Raw genomic sequence first — 22,314 nt, 5'->3', positions numbered from 1 at the left:
CTTGTCTGTTTCCCTATGCAGCCTTCCCCCCAAACCTGGGCTTCCTCAGTCTTCTTGGGCTGATGGAGGAAAAAAATAGAGTCCTATCAATTATGTTTCTGAGCAAGTGACGTTTAGCCCCCCTGAGGGGTGGGCCCAAGCAAGCAAATATGTATATAGTGATATCTCACCCTAAGGGAACTAACAGCTGGATTTTCTGATGTACGTAGAAGGCAGATGACTGGGCCCCTTCACGGGGCACAGACCCATGTAATACACAATCGAATATTGTCCTTCCCTTTTTCTTCCGAAGTCAATAGTAGGTCACGGGAGGGTACCCAGCAGCTTGGTTAAGAATCTGAAGGCAAAAGGAAACAAGAATGGATACGTATTGATTGTCTGTTATGGGAGCATTTTATACAACCTACCTCACTTAATCTTTATAACACCCATGTAGTAGGAATTATGCCATTTGCTATAGGAGGAGATCAAGGCTCAGAGAGGCTAAGTAGGTTAAATAACTTGCTCCAAGTCGTGCACCTAAGTAATTGACCAGGGATTTAGCTAGAGCTCTGACTCCAAAGCCTCTTTTGCTCTATACTGCTTCAAAATAGTTCAATAGGAAATAGCCACGCTCTTTTGCTAGCAATTCAGAGAGAAAAATAGAATTGCAAGCCTAATAGTAGTACAACTTGGAATGCAATACTAAGCCTTCCATTTATAGGCAGGGAAGGGAAGGGCCCCCATGTGGTGATTCTCAACCTTGGGGGCACATTGGAATCATGTGGGGAGTTCGAAAAAGTGTTGATGCTTGTGATTCTGATTTGATTGTTCCGGGGTGTGACTGGTGATTCTGACATGCTGTCAGCCAGGGTTGAGAACCACTCGCCTAGAGAGGTTATGTGACATGATAAAGGTTCATGTTAACATTCTCTTGCACACTTGTCTGGATGTAGTTCATGGTAAATTAAAAAAAATAGATAAGTATTTATGGGATAGAAAAGAAAGACTTTCTGGAGTTTTGGTTACAGCAGCTTTTTTGTTTAAATCACAACAAATTTCATGGCTTAATGTGAATCCAGATGCTGGTTTGAAGCCCTCTGAGACGCTGTCTCTTAGGGACCTTATTTTAAATCACTTGAAGTATGATTTGGGGATTTTGTTTTAGAAAGAAAGCATGATAGTAAAAAATAGAATCTCATACAGATTCAGAAAGACCAAGACCAAATGACACCAAGCCTGGAAATTATGCTTCTTGATTTTTAATTCTGGGAGAAATGTCTAATTTGATGGAGTGTAACTGGGGATGGAGTCTTGGGGTAAGGATATGGGGGAGAATCTCACCTGAATACAGAGAGCATGAGAAAAGCTCTTTCCTACAAGCTCAGCAGGAAGAGATGACAGCTGTGAGAACAAGCTGTCCTGGGATTGGTGGCAGTGGCTGTCCATTTGCTTATTATTTCTCCATGTTCATATTATCTCTCTTCATAAACCAGTAAGCTAGGATGTTTGGCGCACACGGCTCAGGCCTGTGGGTGGTCCATGAGCATTGCTGATGTGAGAGATAATTATAAAAGCAAGAGCTGTGTGGAAGAAAAACAGAACATCTCAGAGTCCCACCGTCTAAAAGCTTGGAGAGAACAGAAATATACATCAAGATTCTTTGTGGAAACAATTATTCAGTACTTCTGATTTCATCAAAATGTCTTTTAGCTAAAATTTGAAAGCATACTATTAATCAAGTTGCCTTGGGAAAGATCACTACTTCCCTCAGATCCCACTTTTAGCAGCAAAAAGCAGATGCTTTGCCTAGATATGAGAAACAAGCATTTTTAACAGCTATAGAGTTTAGTCAGCAAGAAAAACCAAGTTTAATTTATGATCTTGGCCATACTTTTTCCCTCTTGGAATTAACTCCCATGATGCTACCGTAGTAAGAACAAGTCCTTAACCTTCCAGGGTTGCTGGTCTTTTAATTTCATATCAATTTTTTCTCTCATTTCTAGTTTTAACCATTAAAACATGATGGTTCAACCTGTGTTGCTCTGAATATGATTATACAGCCAGATTTTTAAAAATCAGTACCATATTTTCCGGCATATTCGCTGTATAAGACTACCCCCCACTTCCGAGGCAACACCAGTTCTTTTTTTAATAGACCACCTCTCTGACTCTGGCCAATCTGAGCAGGCTTTTTACTAGAACACAGTGTACATGTTCTGTACCTGAAGCTTCGGAAGTGAGGGGTAGTCTTATACAGCGAATATAGGCCTAAACCTATGTTTTAACTGTAAAATTAGGGGGTCATCTTATATGCTGGAAAATACGGTAATGTGGATCTTTATGCAAAATTTCTATAAACCATGTCTCGGGAAGTATGGCTCACCATAGTTGTACTTTTATTTCCTATTTCAATTTCTCTATATAAATTACCTTTGATGTCCCTTTAGGTGGCAAAATTGAACGCTATTTTTGAGTTGAAAATGACTTAAATGGAATATTTTGGATTTGCTCAATATAACAAAGTGACAGTACAATAAGCTTTTTGAAGAAAGGGAAGCAAAACACTCATTTAGGTTGCAGTTTAAGATAAAATTTTGTTTGTGTTTGTGTTTTGCCTTTCTTACATAATTGTTGAACCAAGGGCATTGGTGGCACAGAGCCGGAGGTGTGGCTTGGTAAATAATTACTTAAAAACACAACAACCAGCAGATAGATTTAACTGTATGGAGTTTTGGAATCTGAGCATTGGGTGGTTCGCGGATCTCATTTTGGCTTCACACTCAATAACGAAGCCCTTTCCAATGCTCCTTCAGTCAGTCACTGCTGGAACCTTCTAGTAAGGGAGGACTTACTACATGATGAAGTAGCACATCCATTATGGCACTGCACATTTTGTTATGAAGGCTGTAATTAATTTCACCCTCCATCTGATACCTTTACCTTTTTTCTGATGAATGACAATAAGGGACACCTTAAGTTCAGCCTATATTTTAGTTTTCTTCCACAGTGTTCCAATTGGCTTTGAACTCAACTGCAGCAGTGTCGTTGGACATTCAGGATGCTACTGTCCGAGTGTAACTGTAGACTGGGAGTTGAGAGAGAGGTGTGGTTGTCCATCTGGGGTTGGATTTGACTTATTATAGTACTAGACAAGTTTGGTGTATTCAGAAATTCATCTTCATCAACTGTTGAAAAACTGCTTCCTGAGATGAGTTGAACCATAGAAGCAGAGGCTTGTTTATTTTGCAGAATGTCAATAGTAAAGGCCTTTCTTTTGTACCAGCCGCTCATGACTTTTTGTCATAAGGCTAAGAAAATATACATATAAATGAATTCTTGGATTAAGCGTTGAACTACTTTTAGAAGTTATAGAAGGAAATCTGAGTGTCTTATCATTGTGTAAATTATTTTTTTCCCTCTTGTGTTAGAGGCTTGGTAAATTATTAATACATTTTATTTCCTATTTCTGGGGACATAGACAGAATGCATTTCCCATTATCCCTTGCAGTTGATTTGGGGCCATATGCTTGACTTTTGTCCGGTGAAATACGGTTGGAAGTAATGTATGCTACTTATAGGCCTGGTCATCGAATCCCCTGTACAGTCTTCCACATTCTCTTTCTCTTTCAGGAAAAGGCCATGTGTTGGGAGTGACAATATCAAAAGATGCAAGGAAACAATCTCTGAGTCGTTTAGTTAACTTTTTAATTATTCCATCATTATTTTGAACATTGAAGCCATTATCATTGTAGTTATGCAATTAAAGAAGAAAAAAAAACCTTCCCTACTTCTTTACCATTTACATATACTTATATATAAATCCTGTAAGTGAAATAAGAAATGAAAAAGTACAATAACTTGGCAATTTTAAAATAATGACATAATTCTAAAGGAAATTACACATGAGATAGAAGAGCAGGGAAAAAGACTTTAAAAAGGTAATATTCAGAGGTTGAATAAATGAAACACTGATGGATTGCCTTTCAAAGATCATTTCGATGTACATGTTTCTAAAACTTGATTATATGCTCCAGTGTTAAAAATCAATGCTTTTTTTTTTTTTCCAAACGCTAAAACAAATGGTTGCTGAAGGGTCCAGCAATTTGTTTTCCAACCCAGCTTACAATCAAAAGGAAAACATTAGTGCAGTAAAGCATGTTCTACTGTAATAGAATTTTCTCTTCCATTTACTTCAGTGACATTACTTCAGTGGAGTGCTGTGAGCAGCCATGTACAATATATTGTTTTTATACGTCTTAATAAAAAGATCATACCTTCTTTTCACCAGCCTTTTCAAGATGGATCTACCCTGGTCAACATGACACAAATCTTATTGAGAAATCACAAGATAAACGTATTTACAATTTAAGCACAGTTTGTCTTGGTCAACAGTTTGTAATGACAAATCTCTAGGAACCTTAATTACTCAATAGAACCGATGTACTAGTCCGAGATTATACCAGGCTTCCTGCTCACCCACCCACCCAGGTGCTGCCCTTGCTTCGTAATATGCTCCCCCATGTCTCCAGGTTGGAGGCATTCTCTGAATAATCTCATTTTTGCAAGTGTGATGCAATTTTTTTCTTCTTGTGAGCACATCTAGAGCTCAATTAACCTTTATTACTTTGAAACCCATATTCATTCTTAGGTTTCATTTCTGTCTCTCTGCTTTTGAATTTTCAAAGATGAGGTAGGATAACAATGGGAGCATTTGGGAAAAAATCCAATCATTATCCCAGCTTGGCCAATGTCAAGGTGCATAATTGCAAGCAAATTATGCTGCTTTGCTGAAATCTCTGCTTCATTGTCAGGGACTGACAGCAATTACCACTATTTACCTCTGAGTAGATGATTCATTTTGATATTTGCTTTTAAAATGTTAGAAAAACCCATTAGGGCTGCTAAGAGGGCTGTAAGAAAGACAGCGTGATGTGGAGTGTCGTACTGGGAAAGCTGGGTGCAGCCCCAGATGCTGTCATTGGGAACGGGGTAACCTTGCCACTCCCCCCGAGTTATTATGAGGATGAAATATGGTCATGTAGACAACTGCCTAGCACATTGCTGGTTTACAGAAAGGGCTCAATAAATATCTATTAACGCTGAAGAAATCAGATGTGAAACCTACGTTCTGCCAATGGCATACAGCAGTGGCGAGGGATACAATCCTATAAGGAGTCCAAAGAGTCCGTTATCTGTTTGTTGAGCCAGGGTAATTTCAAATTTAGACCGAATAAATAATTCTGATTTAAATTCTTATTTAACCTTAAGTGTGGAGAAAGAGGGAAGGATCTTTGGACTGTTGACTTCGAATTCCATAAGAAAATCAGTAAGGCAAAAGCCCTGTGAATGCATTCTCTGCTCCAAACCTTCTGATAGAGTCCATCGTATTTTGAATAGAAAGCGAAGTCTGAACCGGGGCCCACATGGCCCTCCGAGAGAGGAGGCAGGATGCCTCTGTGCCGCCTCTTTCTCCCTTCCCTTCCCTTCCCTTCCCTTCCCTTCCCTTCCCTTCCCTTCCTTTCCCCATTCATGCTGCTCCCGCCTTTTTGCTGTTTTTGGCCACTCTGAGTTCATTCCCACCCGAAGCCCCTTGACATTGCCCTTCCTTACGTGGGACATTTCCCCCCTTTCCCCCATATGTTTGCATAGTTGGTTCCTTTCCGTCATCCAAGGGTTCTCTCTAATATTTCTTCAGCAAGAAACCTCTACAATAGTTACCTATAACCCCACCCCATCATCCTCTATCTCATGAATATGCATTTTCTTACACAGCTATAAAAATATTTTAAAAAGCACTTATCATGAGTTAACGTGACTGAATCTATGAATAGATATTTGATTACTTGTTTGGTATTTGTCTCTCCTGCTGAAATGTAAGTTACAAGAGAGCAGAGGATGTCGTTTTGCTCATTGCTGTCCTAGCGCAGGACTCAGCACAAGCAGGCATTCGAGAATATTTGTTGCATGGATGAGTTTCCCTTCTTACTATCTTAGGCCCCGGGATATTGTTTCTGTGTGAGAAGACATTAAAAGGTCCCAGTATTAGGGACACATTCGGCTATGCATGATTGAGAGCTTTCTTAAGGAAGATACTACTTTAAAAAATACTGAATTTCCTTCTGGTAGAGGGAAGGAGGTGATAGGAGGGAGGGGCTGACATGGGACATCGTGATCTCTAGCCATCTGGAAATTGTAAAAGACATTCTGATTTTTACAACAGCACTAAAGATGTTGTGCCTATCCAGCTCCAGGGCAGAGAGAAAGTCTTCTTACTCATCTTTATAAGAGTGAGGGCTGGAGACAAAGATGAAGGGAAATGGCAGGGGTGAATGTTTTGTTTGTGAAGACTCCTGATAGCAGTGCTGCCCCCCTGACCTAGGACTGGCAGTGGGATTTAGTCCGGAATGTGGACACTGACCGGCTGTGTTCCCTCCCCAACTCTGGTGTCTTGGCATTTTTTGAAACCTTTATCCATGGCCTCATTTACCCTCTCCCTTTATGATATGTTACTCTTTCATTTAAAATGTGTTGAAACACTTTAAATTCTCTGCAAGATAATATATGCCAAAGGAAATTCAGATGGCATAGAAGAGTTTCTGATAAAAAACAAAAACAAAAAACTAGTTCCTGCCCCGTGTCTCTCTTTGCCTCAGTTCTATTTCCCAGAGGTCACATCCTTTATTGTATTTTTAGTTCTTCTGATGCCAATGCCAAAACTCTAGAGTAGTCCCCTGTGATAGAAATATAATGTGAACTACATATATAATTTAAAATGATCTAGTACTCTGTTTCCCCGAAAATAAGATAGTGTCTTATATTAATTTTTGCTCCCAAAGATGCGCTAGGTCTTATTTTCGGGGGATGTCTTATTTTTCCATGAAGAAGAATACGGTACACCTTTATTGTTAAATGAAAATAAAGGAAATTTATTACCTGTGTACGGTATGGTAGTATGGTAGTTGTCAACACAAACCAGACAAACTGTGAATCCTACAGTATCAAGAATTTACTCATTTATTCAATGACAATCATGTCATCATCTTCTGGAACATCATAATAACAATCCAATTCCTGAATTTACTGGTGAATTTCTTGTGACTCCTAGGGGGGCCTTATTTTTGGAGGATGCCTTATATTTCACTCAGAAGGAAACCTGTAAGTAGGACTTATTTTCAGAGGATGTCTTATTTTCGGGGAAACACGGTAGTTTCATTAAAAGAGGAAAAGTACACATATAAAACTTATTTTAAGAATATATATATTTTTTTGCTGAAACCGGTTTGGCTCAGTGGATAAAGCGTCGGCTTGCAGACTGAAAGGTCCCAAGTTTGAGTCCATTCAAGGGCATGTACCTTGGTTGTGGGCACATCCCCAGTAGAGGGTGTGCAGGAGGCAGCTGATCAATGTTTCTCTCTCATCGATGTTTCTAACTCTCTATCCCTCTCTCTTCCTCTCTGTAAAAAATCAATAAAATATAAAAAATAATATATTTTATTTAACCCAGTATATAAAATATTATTGTTTCAACATATAATTTAATGGAACTTATTAATGAGCTATTTTACATTGTTTTTGAAATTTATTGGGTATGTTATTCTTGCAGCACATTTAAATTTAGGTGAAACACATGTTAAATTCTCAATAGCCAGATATGGCCAGTGGCTTTTCTCCTGGTGTACCAGATCATATTTTTTATTTATAATATACAGTATATATTTATACTGTACCAGATCATATTTTTGATTTATAATATATAGTATATGTTTATTATACATTATATATAACTTCTTTGATATAAAAGAAAAGGTTGTATACATGTTATTCTTTTTTCCTATTGTTTTTAAACATACATACATATCTGCATATAATTTATACTTATCATTTCAGATGTATTATTGGTTACTTTTATAACTTTAAATTAGGGGTGTCGAACTCAATCAGAGAAGGGGCCAAAATCTAAAATCCAGCCTAAATCGCGGGCCGAATGGTTTACTGAACAGTCATAAACTGTCATTGTGATGGAAACGCAGAGGAGTGCAGTGATGACAGCGTGGTGCGGGCCACATTGCAAGGCCTGGCGGGACGGATTTGGCCCGCGGGCCTTGTGTTTGACACATGTGCTTTAAATCATATACCTAAAGCTCTATTTCTGATTCTTCATCTTTTGTAACGCCTTAATCTCTTGACTCCCTCATTTATGATGTTAACATTTCTATCCACATTCTGTACATTTTCTCCCTCTCTGCTCCTCCTGTTATCAGCCACACTTATACAGAGCCTAGGAGGTAAATATTTACAATTGATACTGCAACCAATTGTGATCTTTCTAAAAAAATGCTATAGACAGTGAGTCTTTGTGTAATTTTAATTAATATTGATGGAGATAGAGACAACGGGGACTTGATCTACCTAGAGTTTAAGACCGAACATAAAAGGAGTCTCCTTTCTGCTGGGAATAGTAAATTATGTAGTAATGGTTTGGATAATGGAATGCAGCATCAGATACTAATTTGAACTGGGACTTTTATTATTTTATGAGGCCTTTCCTGGAGATTAAATATAGTACGGAAATAGATTCACATTTGACATGTAAATGATTCTTCCTCCTTCTGAAAAGCTGGCTCTTTATGGATGACATTCTGTAAAAGATCAAATGCTAAGAGCACAGAATCAAAGGAAACAGAATCAGAAATGTCATGTGTGTTTTCGTGGTATTGGGGGCTGATGTCATATTCACATAGAAGAGTTACTTTTGTTTTTAAAACCAAAAATTCATGTTTTAAAAATGAAGAAATATTTCTAATTGAACTGTTACATTCAACTCCTAATTACTATTATTCTATTTATAAATGTTACCAATCACTTTAAAAAAGTTTATTAACTTGATGACTTATAGTTTCTTAAATATTTTAAACTTTAATGGCTTTTCCTTAATAACTAAATTACTGTATTTATGTAAGGAGATTAAAGTGCTCTAGTTAATTTAATCAATAAATATTATAAATCTCAAGTTTTTAAAACATATTCTAATAGCATTAGGAAGGTTGAGAACCACTGCTCTATTAGGTCATAAACATTACAGGACTTTGTGATCCATCATAATAAAGAGTGGGGTTTCCCCAGGTGACATTTGGGGTTTGAGTTTACGTAATTGAATGGGTAGTTGTGCAATTCACTGGAATTATTACACGAAGGAAGAGCGAGTTTGGGAAATGGCGCCAGGGTGACCGCGACTGGAGTTTAGAGACAGAGTGCTGAAGGCTCCCATGGGACATCCCGGTGAAGTGTTTAATGGGAAGTTAGGTAGATGGATCTGGACCACAGGTGAGTCTTCAAAACTGAAGGCACAGACCTGGAGTCATTAACATGCAAGTGTGCTTGAGACCATGGTGTTACAGAAAACCGAAGGAGAACAAAGCAATAGAGAAATGTAGTTACATTTATTACGCGCAGGTCCAGAGGAAAATGTATCTCAAATTCTGGGCCCCAACATGCAGGAATTCTCCCTATTTATATGATTTTACCTTCTTTGTCTCCCAAATATGGAGTGTTTCTGGCCCCCTTTTACAAGTTCTTAAAGAGCCAGTGTGTACTGGGGCCTTGAGACCTCAACCAAAGGTCTGGCTTGGTGCCAGCACTGATGACTTTGTCTGGGGAAGGTTAAATCCACAGAAGCCAAATAGCAGAGTTAAAATTTCAAACAGCAGTTTTCATACAGGATGGATGCTTCAATGGGAATAACAGGTTACCTGGGAAGAGACGGGCTGTCTGTGTTTAAATGGCACATGTGAAATCAGAAGATAGTGGGGTTTAGGGAATGATGTAGAAAATCAGAAAGCTGGTCAGAGGCTGAGAAATTCTCCTTCTGGCAGTCTGGGTTAGCAAGACATCTTCCAGTGTCTTCCTTTAGAAAGCAGATTCTGGGAATGGCCCGTATTCATTTGTAATTGAGTTGAACCTTAAATATATGAGAGAAAGGTCACCAGATAGATCCCTGACTTTTACCTCTAATAATCTATAACCCATTGTCCTATTCCAAATTTATCCAAAAGCTATGGAATTTAGCAACCTATCTAGTTCGGAATGAGAAAGATGTAGTCTGCTACGTAATACTACGTGAGGTAAATGAAAGAAACCCCAAATAAAAACCTTAGAAAAGTAATAGCTGATGGAATTAGGTATTTGAAGGTCAATTGTTTTTGTAAAGAAAGTTTTTTTTTAATTTTTAAAGAATTTTAATTGATTTTTAGAGAAAGAGGGAGAGAGAAGGAGGAAGGGAGGGAGAAATGTGAGAGTGAAACATTGATTGACTGCCTCATGCATGCCCTCTGCTTGGGATCAAGCCCACAACCTGGGCATGTGTCCTGATCAGAAATGGAACCATCAACCTTTTAGTGCACAGGGCAACAACCAACCAACTGAGCCACACCGACCCACTGGGGCTAAAGACCAACTTTGCATTTATTGATTGATTGATTATTTATTTATTTATTTATTACTGTTGACAATATTACATATGTCTTCCAATTCTCCCCCTGCCCTCTTTCACCCCTGACCTCCCAGCCCTACCCAACCCCAGGCATTCATCATACATTGTGATTTCATTGGTTATGCATATCTATATATATAAAAGGATATATATATATATATATATATATATATATATATATATATATATATAAAACAACTGAATGGATGACCGAACAGGCTGTGTGGGGTGACCAGGCTGGCAGGGGGGAAGTAAGGGGTGACAAGGCTGGTGGTGGTGGTGGGGGGATTAAGGGGTGACTGGGAAGATGGGGAGGAGGTCAGTTGGGGATGACTATGCCTGCAGGGGGGGGCATTTGGGGGTGACCAGGCCAGCAGGGGAGGCAGTTAGGTGCGATTAGGCAGGCAGGCAGGCAGGCAGGCAAGTGATCAGTTAGGAGTCAGTGATCCTGGATTGTTAGAGGGATGTTCCAGGTTGGAGAGGGTGCAGGCTGGGCTGAGGGACCTCTCCCCCACCCCTGTGCACGAATTTCATGCACCAGATCTCTGGTATGTATATAAGTTCTTTGGTTAATCTTTTTCCTCGATCAGCATGTGCCATCTAAGCCTTTAATTTTTAAAATGCTCAAGCACAGTGATTCATTTTCACGCTGTGAGTGAATGAAAAAGGAAAATTGAAATTCTTTTAAAAGAAAGACTGTTGCCTGTGGCCTCCTAAAATAATAGCACAATGTTCTCAAGCTGGAAGCCTCCCCTGCCCTTAGGCTCACGAGCTGTGCTTACCGGGAAGGAAAACATGCAGGAGGAAGGTCCCTCCATTTAACAGGGATTTGGGAAGGTTTGGTCACTAGACTTGAGGGGGTCCTGAAAATTAGACAACTGGGTTCACCAGTGAGGCAGGTCCTCACAGCGACTGTCACAAGCCCACACAGCCTTCTTCCCGATACCCTCCCCTGCTCAGCAGCATCCCTCGCACAATATTCATTCCATTGTGTTCTCAGCTCCTCTCTACCGCCACCAGCACATGCATGGATTCCTACCAGCCTCTCTTCGCTGTCAGGCTGAAAGAGACTTTGGTCAGAGATTCAAAATTGCTCTGGAGTAAGTTTGACACCTTAAGATGCAAAAAGGCCGCGATGCAACTTGGACAATCTGCTTGACAGGCTCTGCGGGTCGGGTCTTCAGGTGAACTGGTGGGGAAGCGGAGATGCATGCTAGTGCCAGCAGGTGGCAGTGTGAGCACGTGGCAAGGCTAATGGAGGGAACCAGGACTGGAGAGCTGGCTCTGCACATTACAGAGGATGGGGTTTCCAGCACCCTACACCCAATGCCCTACCTTCAACTTCTTGGCAGATTCTGTAGAAGCCTTTCTGTTTGATCATTTATAGAAGCACCATCGGTCTCTCTCTTCTATCCAGTGGCCTGTTTTGAAAAGCTGAGCTCTTTTAATAAATGAGCAACCTACAAAAGGCGAGGGGAAAGAAAACACTTGATAGCTGCGTGATGGCGAGCATTTGTCTGCCAGAAGCACTCCTGGGGCAGAATGATCACAGGAGGGCAAGGTTGTGTCTTTGACCTCTTCAGAGGCCAGTTCCCTTTGTTCTATTGCATGGCCAACGGCTTCACCTTTAATGTGTTTAACCACCTGGAAATGTCTGTTTTGCCAAAAGGGGTCAATGCTTAAGTCTTTTTCTATCAAAGAAATTCACTGGGGTTAAAAATCAGAAGACTACCCTTACAGTCACGCAGACTTAGGTCCAAATCCCTGCTCCGTCACTCAGTGGCTGTGTAACTGCAGGTGTGTTAGTCTCTGCATCTTCCTGTCTCAGCAGGTTCTGTGTGAGGGCGATAGACAACGTAGATAAAGTGCCTGGCACACTCTAAGTGCTCAGTCAAGGCTAGCTGGAAATAATAAGGACGTTAGAATCCGCTTCTGTTTCTATGACAATTTGTCCGGATTCTTTGTACACCAAGGAGAGCATGGTTTTGTTCCTACATCCTCTTTGCTTCCGTCTAATGAGAACCTTATCTTTTCTTTATTTGCTGAATATCAGGCTGCTTAGAGGGGCCTGAGATGGAGGGAGTCTGGGATAGAAAGCAGGTTGAGCATACATTGTTCTCACATCACTGCTTTATATAGCTAAGTATAAATGAGCTTTGGGTGATCAATTGTTCTCTCTCTCTGTAGTATGATGAACAGAATTTGAGCTCTGCAGGTCAAGTGACTTCTCCAAGGGAGGAGCACTTAGATCCTCTGCCTTCCGACGCTCACATGCATTTATTTAGGGAGCACCCCTGCCTTTCCTTTCATTCCATGTGCCCCTGTAAAGACCTGTATCAGTGGTTCTCCATCTTAGTGGATGGCCCCACCATTCATCCAGGTTTGCAAGTCGGTTACTTAGGAGTCATATCTGACATCTCATTTCTGTGTCTCTTTCCCTGTCACCAAGTGTTATGAGTTTTATCTTCAAAAACTTCTCTCAGATCTGCCCATGGCTCTTCATCTGTGTTACCATCCCTCTTGTCCATGTTATCCTCATTTCTTCTGGATTTCTACCACGAACTTCTATCACACATGGGTGCACTCACTCTGTCCCCTCACTACTAGTGAGTGCACCCATATTCTCCCAGCACAGAAACCCTGTGGCTCCCACTGCCTGTAAGATGAAGATAAAACTGACATTACTTACGGTGTTGTGCCTGGTCTGATCTCATTTCTCAGTGGTGGCCCTCGGGGCCTGCGTTTAGTTCTTGGGATTTGCCACTGTCCTTCCAACACTGGACACTTGCCTATGCTCTTCTCTTCCTCCTTTGGCCTAATTAACATTATTAATCTCTGGCTATCTCAGTTCAATGGTTACTTTTTAGGAATCTTTCTTTGACCTCCCCAATTAGGCAAATAATGAAATAGTAAAGCCTATGTTGTAGTTATCAGTACCAGCCCTCTTTAGATGAACAAACTCAATACATTTTCATAACAACCCTATGTGCAGACTCTACCATTACTCCTCTCTTATGGATAAGCACACAGAAACATAAGGCAGTAAGTACCCGGACTTGCCCCAGATCATCTACCTAGTAAGCGGTAGTGTTAGAGACCAAAGCTAGGCCAGCTGGCTGCAGAGTCCGTGCCTGGGCCATGAGCCCCTCAGCACTCTACAGGGCAGGGCTCCCTCCACTAAAGAAATACAGGTCTTTGATGAAGTAGCTTTCCAAAGGTGACAGAGTTGAACATATTGCAAAAGTGGTATTTGAACCTTCGTCTCTGATTCTAAAGTCCATGTTCTTTCCATTACATCAAATCACTCTTCATATGTCTAGTACATTCTATGGTGATGCAGTATAGTTACATATATGATTTTTTTCTTCTCCTACTAGCTTGTGAGCTTACTGGGGACAAGGTCTGTATTACTCATTGCTATCCCCCATGGTCAGCACATTAACTGGCACCTCGTAGATATAAGCTTGTTGACTAAAGACCCTCTTGAATGGGATAGAAGTTTTCTTAATAAGAATCTGAAGTCCTGTCCTAACTGGTTTGGCTCAGTGGATGGAGCGTTGGCCTGTGGACTGAAAGGTCCCAGGTTCATTTCTGGACAAGGGCATGTACCTTGGTTGCGGGCACATCCACAGTAGGAAGTGTGCAGGAGGCAGCTGATTGATGTTTCTCTCCCATCGATGTTTCTAACTCTCCCTCTCTCTTCCTCTTGGTTAAAAAAGAAAAAAAGAATCTGAAGTCCTTTTTCATTCTGTTACCCACTCGAGTGCTTGTATTTCCCTATGAGAAACAACACGAGGGGAGAGTTGCTGGCCCATGTCTCCATCTTTGTAATAATCACCCTGATGGCTGCGGGGAATACAATGAGAGAAGAGAAACGCATGGTCCATGCTGAGCTTCCTCCAAACGTCCTGCTCACACTTAGGCCCAGCTTCCCTGAGCCCGCATGTCCTCGATTCCAGGCCCCACACTCTGGAAGCATCTGCAGGGCTGACAGCTGCAGGACCAGAGCACTGGTTTATTGGAAGGCTGCGGATCACAGGCACCTGATGGGATCTGAGAATTATGCACACACATATCTGCACAGAAGCTGGGCCGCTGCAAGCAGAGATGATGGTTGTACACTCAATTAAAATGCATGCTGCATAAAAACAACATTTCCCCACAGGGCTAGCTAACTGTAAGTTTTAATTATACAGTAATAAAAAAAAAATGGAGAAACAGCAGCAAATGACAATCTATTTCTGTGAACGATCTTAGTCCAATAGCTTAAATCTACAAATCACATAAAGCATATATTTCAATGTACATCACAGAGTGTTTGTACTAGCACTGGCTGTACGTAAGGCATCAGCACTTCTTGTTTACGGTCAGATAGCGTGGCTACTGACTTGGGGATGGAGTAGGGGAACCCAGGCTGGGGCCTGAATGGAATTGGCACATGTGAGAGGGGCTGGCATGAGAAACCCCAATCCCTTGGACAAGGAAAAGGGGTCTGAGTAGTTTGCAGGGCTGGTGGAAGGTCTTCCTTGGCCCCTTGCAGCTCTGGGATCAAGCAAGAGCGGGGAACTCTGCACGCCTGGCCAGGTGTGGAGAGGAGAGGGCACTAGCCACCTCGAGGCAGGGCACAGCAGTGCACTGACCTTCTCAGAGCACAACCGGTTGGTGTTAAAGGCTCCAGACTGCAAGGAGGGCAGAGCTGTCTGAAGCACCCTACTTCCCTGTGCTATTATCCATTCTGAGAAGCTGTGGTGGTCAAATCAGGTTTAATGGAGCCTGAAGCCTATAGATTTTTGGGAGCCCTCTTAAAGAAAAGGAGTACAAAAATAGCTTCTTCTGGCAAATTTTACGAAAATGCATGACAACGGGAACACCTTGCTTGTTTTTCACTTTTACTTAAGTTTAATTAGCTTCTCATAAATTCACCTTTATCTATGACTCTTGGGGTCTGCACACTTGCAAGATGTGTAGTGACTAGGCGGTTTTTATGAGCCTCTCGCAGTCAGTAAATCCTCATGCAGGCAGACAGGTAGAGCAGCATCCAGAGCTTGTCACTCACTGAGTTGTGCACATTTGGTCAGCATTTACACAAACCAGCAGCCATTTATTGTTCCCCTCATGCCAGGTACTGTTAACACTCTTAAGTTTTTTCTTGCTTTCTGTTCTAGGGCAGCTTGACATAGCCTCTCATTTTGTCCCTTCCCAACACAATGTTAACCTCAGCCAGCCTCTTTGAATGACAGTGTGTGTGTGTGTGTGTGTGTGTGTGTGTGTGTGTGTGTATAGGGGTGGTAGGAGGGAACGCTTCCTTAAGAAAGGCCTATGAATTTGCTATTGCAAACTTTGTCATGAGCTGGGGGATGCTTGTATCTTTTCCTTGTGGCATCCTGTGACAGGGCCCATGGCGGCACCAGAAAGTTCTTGGCTTTCTTGGACATCCTGGCACCTGCACCTTCGCGCACAACCAACATCAGTGGCTACACACACCCAGGATTAGACAGATCCTAACTAGGTTGGCTCATAAGAACCCTCTGTGGCTCTTAATCAAAATGCAGATTTCTGGAGCTTCTGACTTCCCACTCCAGACTTCCAGAAACGAGGGCTCCAAGGATGGGCCTGTGGGTTTGCATTTAAAAAAAAAAATATTTTATTGATTTTTCACAGAGAGGAAGGTAGAGGGATAGAGAGCTAGAAACATCGATGAGAGAGAAACATTGACCAGCTGCCTCCTGCACCCCCCCCACCGGGGATGTGCCCGCAGCCAAGGTACATGCCTTTGACCGGAATTGAACCTGGGACCCTTCAGTCCACAGACCGACGCTCTATCCACTGAGCCAAACTGGTTTTGGCGGGTTTGCATTTTTTGATAAATACTTTAGGTATTTCTTCAAGTCAAGTAAGCTTGGGTGTCACGGAACCCAAGGACAGGGGAAGCACATTCTAAGGTAATAAGGGGTGTGAGTGCTCCCTGGGTGAACAGATTGAAAGGTCAGAAGAGGCAGAGGGCATAATACTCCTGTGCTGAGTGGTAGGAGAAGACAAGCAGGCATCATTGTGCCTTTACTGCGTGCCCATCACTGTACGAGAAATTATGAATATATATATATTTTTGATGTTCACCACAGGTCTTTGAGGCAGAAACATGTTTACCTTTCTTGTACAGATGGGAACAGTCTCAGATGTTTAATAACTTGCCTGAGCCATGTAGCTAGTCAAGTGTGGAACCTGGATTGGAACTCAGGCTTCAGGATATCAGAGCCTGCATTCTTTCCAAAGATGGAAACATTGCCTCGTTCTGGAGACGCTGTGGCTAACATCAGGGTTTTTAGTAGGATCCAGAACACTCTTCCAACTGCCATGGAAGCCACCTGTAAAGGCACTGCTGAGGCAGTTTAACGGCCAGGGCACTGGGGCTGCTGTGGTGGTTGAAGGCAGTGATGAGGGGGCTCATGAGCAGTCTGCTGCACTGATACCCGTAGCCTCTTAAGAGAGGGCATGGCCCTGGTTGAGAGAGACACCTGTGGACAGGGACAGGTAGGGTGGTGTGTGCTGACCATCTGGTGGGGAGCATGGCTGGCTAATGGTGTGGTTCACTGTTCAGGAATGTGGGGTTGAGAGTCAGATAGCCGAGGTCTAACCCAGTGACTGATTTGACCTCTTGTTTGGCTCCTTTTTTATTGATGTTGCAACAGACTACTGTAAACCTAGCAGTTTAGGATAACACCCATTAACTCTCTCCCAGTGCTGTAGATCAGAAGTTTAGGTGAAGCACAGCTCAGAAGCATCCTCTACTCAGGAGCTCCCAAGACTGAAATGAAGAAGTTGGCAAGGTTGGGCTCTTCTCCAGAAGTTGTGGGGAAGATGCCACATCCACACTCATTCAGGTTCTTAGCTGCCATTGTACAGGACTGAGGTTGTTATTGAATTAACATATGGCCCTCTTTATCTTCAAATAAAAATGGTACATTATGTTTTTCTCATCCTTTGAATTTTTGACTTCTTTTTCTGCTCCCGGACAGAGAAAGATTTCTGCTTTTTAAAAAAATATATTTTATTGGTTTTTTTACAGAGAGGAATAGAGAGTTAGAAACATCGATGAGAGAGAATCATCAATCAGCTGCCTCTTGCACACCCCCCACTGGGGATATACCCACAACCAAGATACATGCCCTTGACTGGAATCGAACCTGGGACCTTTCAGTCCCCAGGCCGATACTCTATCCACTGAGCCAAACCGGTTTTGACATATTTTTGCTTTTAAGGGCTCAGTAATTAGATTAATTTTTACCAGATAATCCAGAAAAATCTCCCTAGTTTTAAGCCAACTAGTTTGTAACCTTAAGCACATCTGCCATACAATTCTTAAATAATAAAGTTAACATATTTACAGGAGTGACACCAGGGAGTGAAGGCCATGGGTTAATGTTCTGCCTATGACAGTGACCTTGGGCAGGATCTCTCAGAGTTCGTGGCCTATGTGTGATACTTTTAGAAACTAAGATTTTTATTTTATTTTGCTCTAATAGAAGTTATATATTAATCTGAAATTCCATGCTTCATTCAAAGGTGGCATATATTTTTCCAAATGATGACTCAAGAGCTGAGAATGAGTTAAAATAGGTTCTTTTGGAAAATATGCTAAAATAATATCCAGAAATCAGCATGCATCATTTATTCGCTCCATCCTTCACCCGCCTTCCCGCCTCCTCACTCACCATGTGATTTGGAAGTTTTCTTTAAAATTCTTTTCATTAAATTCTGGCCCTAATGGGTACCATTAGGCCAGTGATAATGCCACATTACACTTTAGTGTTTTGGGTGTGTGTGTGTGTGTGTGTGTGTGTTTCTGGAAAAAGTATACCTCCAAGCAATGGTATTTAAAAGGAGTATTTGAACCAGTGTCTAATTTGAAGAAAATGAATAGCTTGAAAAATAACATGGATACCTTATAATTTTCTAGTCAAAAACTGTCAAACAGAAGTTCTCACATGCTGCAATTTTTTCCTAATAATTCACTCAAAAGTATTTCACTTCCCTGTGCCCTTTGAAAAAGCTTGCAAAGAGTCACACTTTCCTGTAAGTTATTGGAAATGCATGTGGTCTCTCATTCTGTGTACTCTCTGAAGAACACTTTGGCATTGAACAGTGATAATAAAGATGGAAAAATGAGAAACTAAATGTGATTTCGGTTTGTAAGCTTTAAATGCACCATAATTTAAAGTTGGCAACTTGCATACGCATGCTACTTCTTGGGAGCACAAAGAGACAAACAAGAACCTTATTTTTTCTCAGTACAAAACAATGGAAAAATATATATATATTTTAATGAGCTCAGACAGATATGAATGTTGAGAATGGTGCAGGCTGTATATTTTACTTGCATTGTTTTTTTTTTTCCCCACTTGCACAGAATAAATGATTTTGAATTAAATCTAATGGGTAAACCTTTTTAATCTTCAATTTTTTGTATTGGTTTCTGGTGTACCGCTTAGTGGTTAGACCAGTGGTCAGCAAACTGATTAGTCAACAGAGCCAAATATCAATGGCACAACGATTGAAATTTCTTTTGAGAGCCGAAAACCGACTTTTGCGCCTGGGCCACGAGGTTTCAATCACATTGTATGTGCGTGCCCGCATGTGGTATTTTGTGGAAGAGCCACACTCAAGGGGCCAAAGAGCTGCAGTTTGCCAACCACTGGGTTAGATAATTGTATGCTTTACATAGTGTTCCCCTCAATATTTCCAGCACCCCAACTGGCACCACACATAGTTATCGCAATGTTATTGGCTATATTCTCTGTGCTGTACTTTACGCCCCTGTGACTGTTTTGTAATTACCAATGTGTGCTTCTTAATCCCTTCAGCTCTTTATCCGGTCTCCTAGTCCCCCTCTCCTCTGGCAACCAGCAGTTTGCTGTCTGTGTCTATGAGTCTGTTTCCATTTTGTTTGTTCATTTATTTTGTTCTTTAGATTCCACAGATAAATCATATAGTGTTTGTCTTTCTCTGAAGGACTTATTTCACTGAGCGTAATGTCAACATTTATATGAATAATCGGTTGATTTGACAATTTTGCTCAGTAGGATAATCCATAGTGTTGCTGCCCAAGACCACTTGTGCCCAACAGTTCTGTGCAAGTCAGCAGGTAGTTGTAACAGACCTGTGTTCTGGTTTCACTTTTGCACAGTGATCCCACTTACACTGAGTGCTTTATCTTTATAATAATCAAAGTTATTCATATCCCTATGTGTTCATTTTAGAAAAAAAAACAAAAACCCAGGAAATACATATAAGCAAAAAGAAGAAAAATAATAATTCTACCTCAGGATGGCTGGAATTTTAATCTTTTCTTTAAATATATGTATATTATATACATTTCCATATTACTTCTACAGGTAAATTAAGCTATACACTGTGTATATCATATCATATCTATCTATCTATCTATCTATCTATCTATCATCTATCATCTATCTATTGTATATCTCTGTCTCCAGTTAGTAGCTGGTGTCTCTGCTCTGATATTTACTATGATCATGGATTATAATCACAATTCCAGATCCCTTGGTATTTCCAGGTTTTCCCTTGTGACCAGTTGAGTCAGGTACTCTAGCAGTCCTTGTGCTCCCTCAGCATTTCAGCATTTCCCAGAAGGCTGAGAGTGTGGCAAATGGGTCAGAGACTATAAGGGAGCTAAACTGTAATGATCAGCTCATGATCATATTTTTGGATTTCTCCCATCAGAGCTCGAGGGATCTGCCTGCTGCTACAACTGGATTCCATAGGGCTTAACTTAATTTCGTAAATCCTCAGAAGCTGATGAGAGTCGGTGATGGAAAAAATGGATTGCTATTTGTTGTCACTTAACCAAAAAACCAACCCAAGCTAGAATTGACAGCCCTGTTACTGCCCTCTACCTCTCTGCCCCTGGGAAAGGAGACATTGTACAAATATTTGTAGCTTTACGCAACCGAGGAAATCTACTCTGAAGTGATAAAACTTCAATGCTTACATCCTAGCATCTCCCCCAGGAAGGTTTTACCTTCCTTGAATAGCCCAAGCACGGTTTGAAAATAAATTTTAAAAAAAATCTTATACAACTTGAATAAAGAAATACCTTCCTCAAGTTTCTTTAAATATGTTTAAAGAGAATGAACATGAGTCATAACCATTTCACACAATAAATACACTGTAACATGAAAAGAGTGTTGCCCTTCAAAGGGTTTGCCATGAAATGATTTGTTTTTGTTGCTATAAGGCTATTTTTTTCTCAACAAATTTTGGAATTTATCATAGTTTCATAATCAGTTTATAAGATCCCATGACCTCACAGTTTCCCTACCTGGTATTTGAGGAAGTCTAAATACCGTATTTTTCGGACCATAAGATGCTCCGGACCATAAGACGCACCAGTTTTTAGAGAAGGGAAATGAAGAAAAAAAGATTCTGAAACAAATAGTGTCCTAAAATATTTTATGTGCATTAAAACCCAACATCAGTCATAAACACATGTAATCAACCCTGTAAAGTAAACAGCAGCATTTAGAACTATTTTAGAGCCGGGCAAGCACACAGAGACCACACAGAGCCGGGCAAGTAAAAAAACTTTTTTTTAAAAGTATATGTGTAGGCTATATTTGGACCATAAGACGCAGGGACTTTTCCCCCCCACTTCTGGGGGAAAAAAAGTGCGTCTTATGGTCCGAAAAATACGGTATATGATCCAACTTGAACACTTATTTCAGTTGGCTCCGAATAATGTTTATATCTTAAAAACAAGACAAAATTAGAACAATTCTTCCATGATGGTGATCTGCTACTATAAAGGCTGTTCAGAACAACGGGTACCAGGTCCTGAAAATCAATTCTGAACGAGAAACTCCAACACTGTTCTGAGCAAAGGCCCCATTGCCTGTGAGAACAGTGAAGGTACATTTCAAGCTGACTACTTTGAAAGGGAGGAAAAAAAAAAATCACTCAGACATTGAGTTCTGGCGTGTTGCTCAAATGAGGAGTTTCTGTCTACCTTGCATGTTGACCCAACATATAAGATTTCTGTATTATTTATAAGAGCTGTCATCCTTTCCACCTGCCAAGGCAACAATGAGATTTTTTTTTTTTTCCACTAGAAAATATATATGAGGAGCTACTCTTTTGGAACAATCATAGTTGAATAATTGAATAGCAGAGTGGTATTGGAGCAATATGATTTCTGCCTTTTAATCTGTTTTTTTTTCTTTGTAAATATTAAAAGATTATAAATGAGGTACACGTGGAGAACCAAAATTCAATCTATTTTTAATCCTTCCAGTCACTGTTGATATGCCTGTAGTCCCATAAGAGCAGGGAGAGAAACAAAGACTTGTAGAGAGGGAGTGGAGGGGCAATGGACAGAGTGGGGAATAAAGAGGTATTCCACGATCTTTTCCCATCCTGATTCCCAGACCGACTATGCATTTAAATTTAACCCCTTTGATACTTTAGTTAGGACGGAACACTGGCAAAGAACTGATGTTGGAAGTCTTTGATGGCAGTAGGAAGAATACATTATTCTGAGTAGGCACTCGATATTCTCATTTACTGGATACGTAAGTGGGCAGATGGAAGGGTATGTTAGTGGAGACAATTTATGTGCAATTTAGTAGCTACTTAAACAGAATAAAGAAGCTTGAGAGTTCCTGTGCATATTGCACTTTCTATACAGCTTAGTGCAGACAGGAGTAAGGAATGCTTGAAGAACACTAGAAAGGCATCTGATTATTTTCATTCTTTTTAAAAAAAATTTATTTATTTCAGAGAGGGAGGGAGGGAGGGAGAGAGAGAGAGAGAGAGAGAGAGAGAGAGAG

General features: G+C 40.8%; 1 long non-coding RNA gene across 1 annotated transcript; it reads left to right on the top strand.

Annotated features, from left to right (window-relative positions):
- The first annotated feature begins 577 nt into the window (after positions 1–577).
- LOC118717044 lies at positions 578–19,322 on the top strand. Its single transcript, XR_004987321.2, has 3 exons — positions 578–592; positions 17,100–17,109; positions 19,040–19,322. It is a non-coding gene; the product is annotated as an uncharacterized LOC118717044 (long non-coding RNA).
- The last annotated feature ends 2,992 nt before the right edge of the window (positions 19,323–22,314 follow it).

This window comes from Pipistrellus kuhlii, unplaced genomic scaffold (genome assembly GCF_014108245.1).
Source record: "Pipistrellus kuhlii isolate mPipKuh1 unplaced genomic scaffold, mPipKuh1.p scaffold_m20_p_13, whole genome shotgun sequence".
NCBI classification, from domain to species: domain Eukaryota; kingdom Metazoa; phylum Chordata; class Mammalia; order Chiroptera; family Vespertilionidae; genus Pipistrellus; species Pipistrellus kuhlii.
The sequence above is the reverse complement of the archived record's forward strand: the minus strand, read 5'-3'. Positions and strand labels throughout refer to the sequence as shown.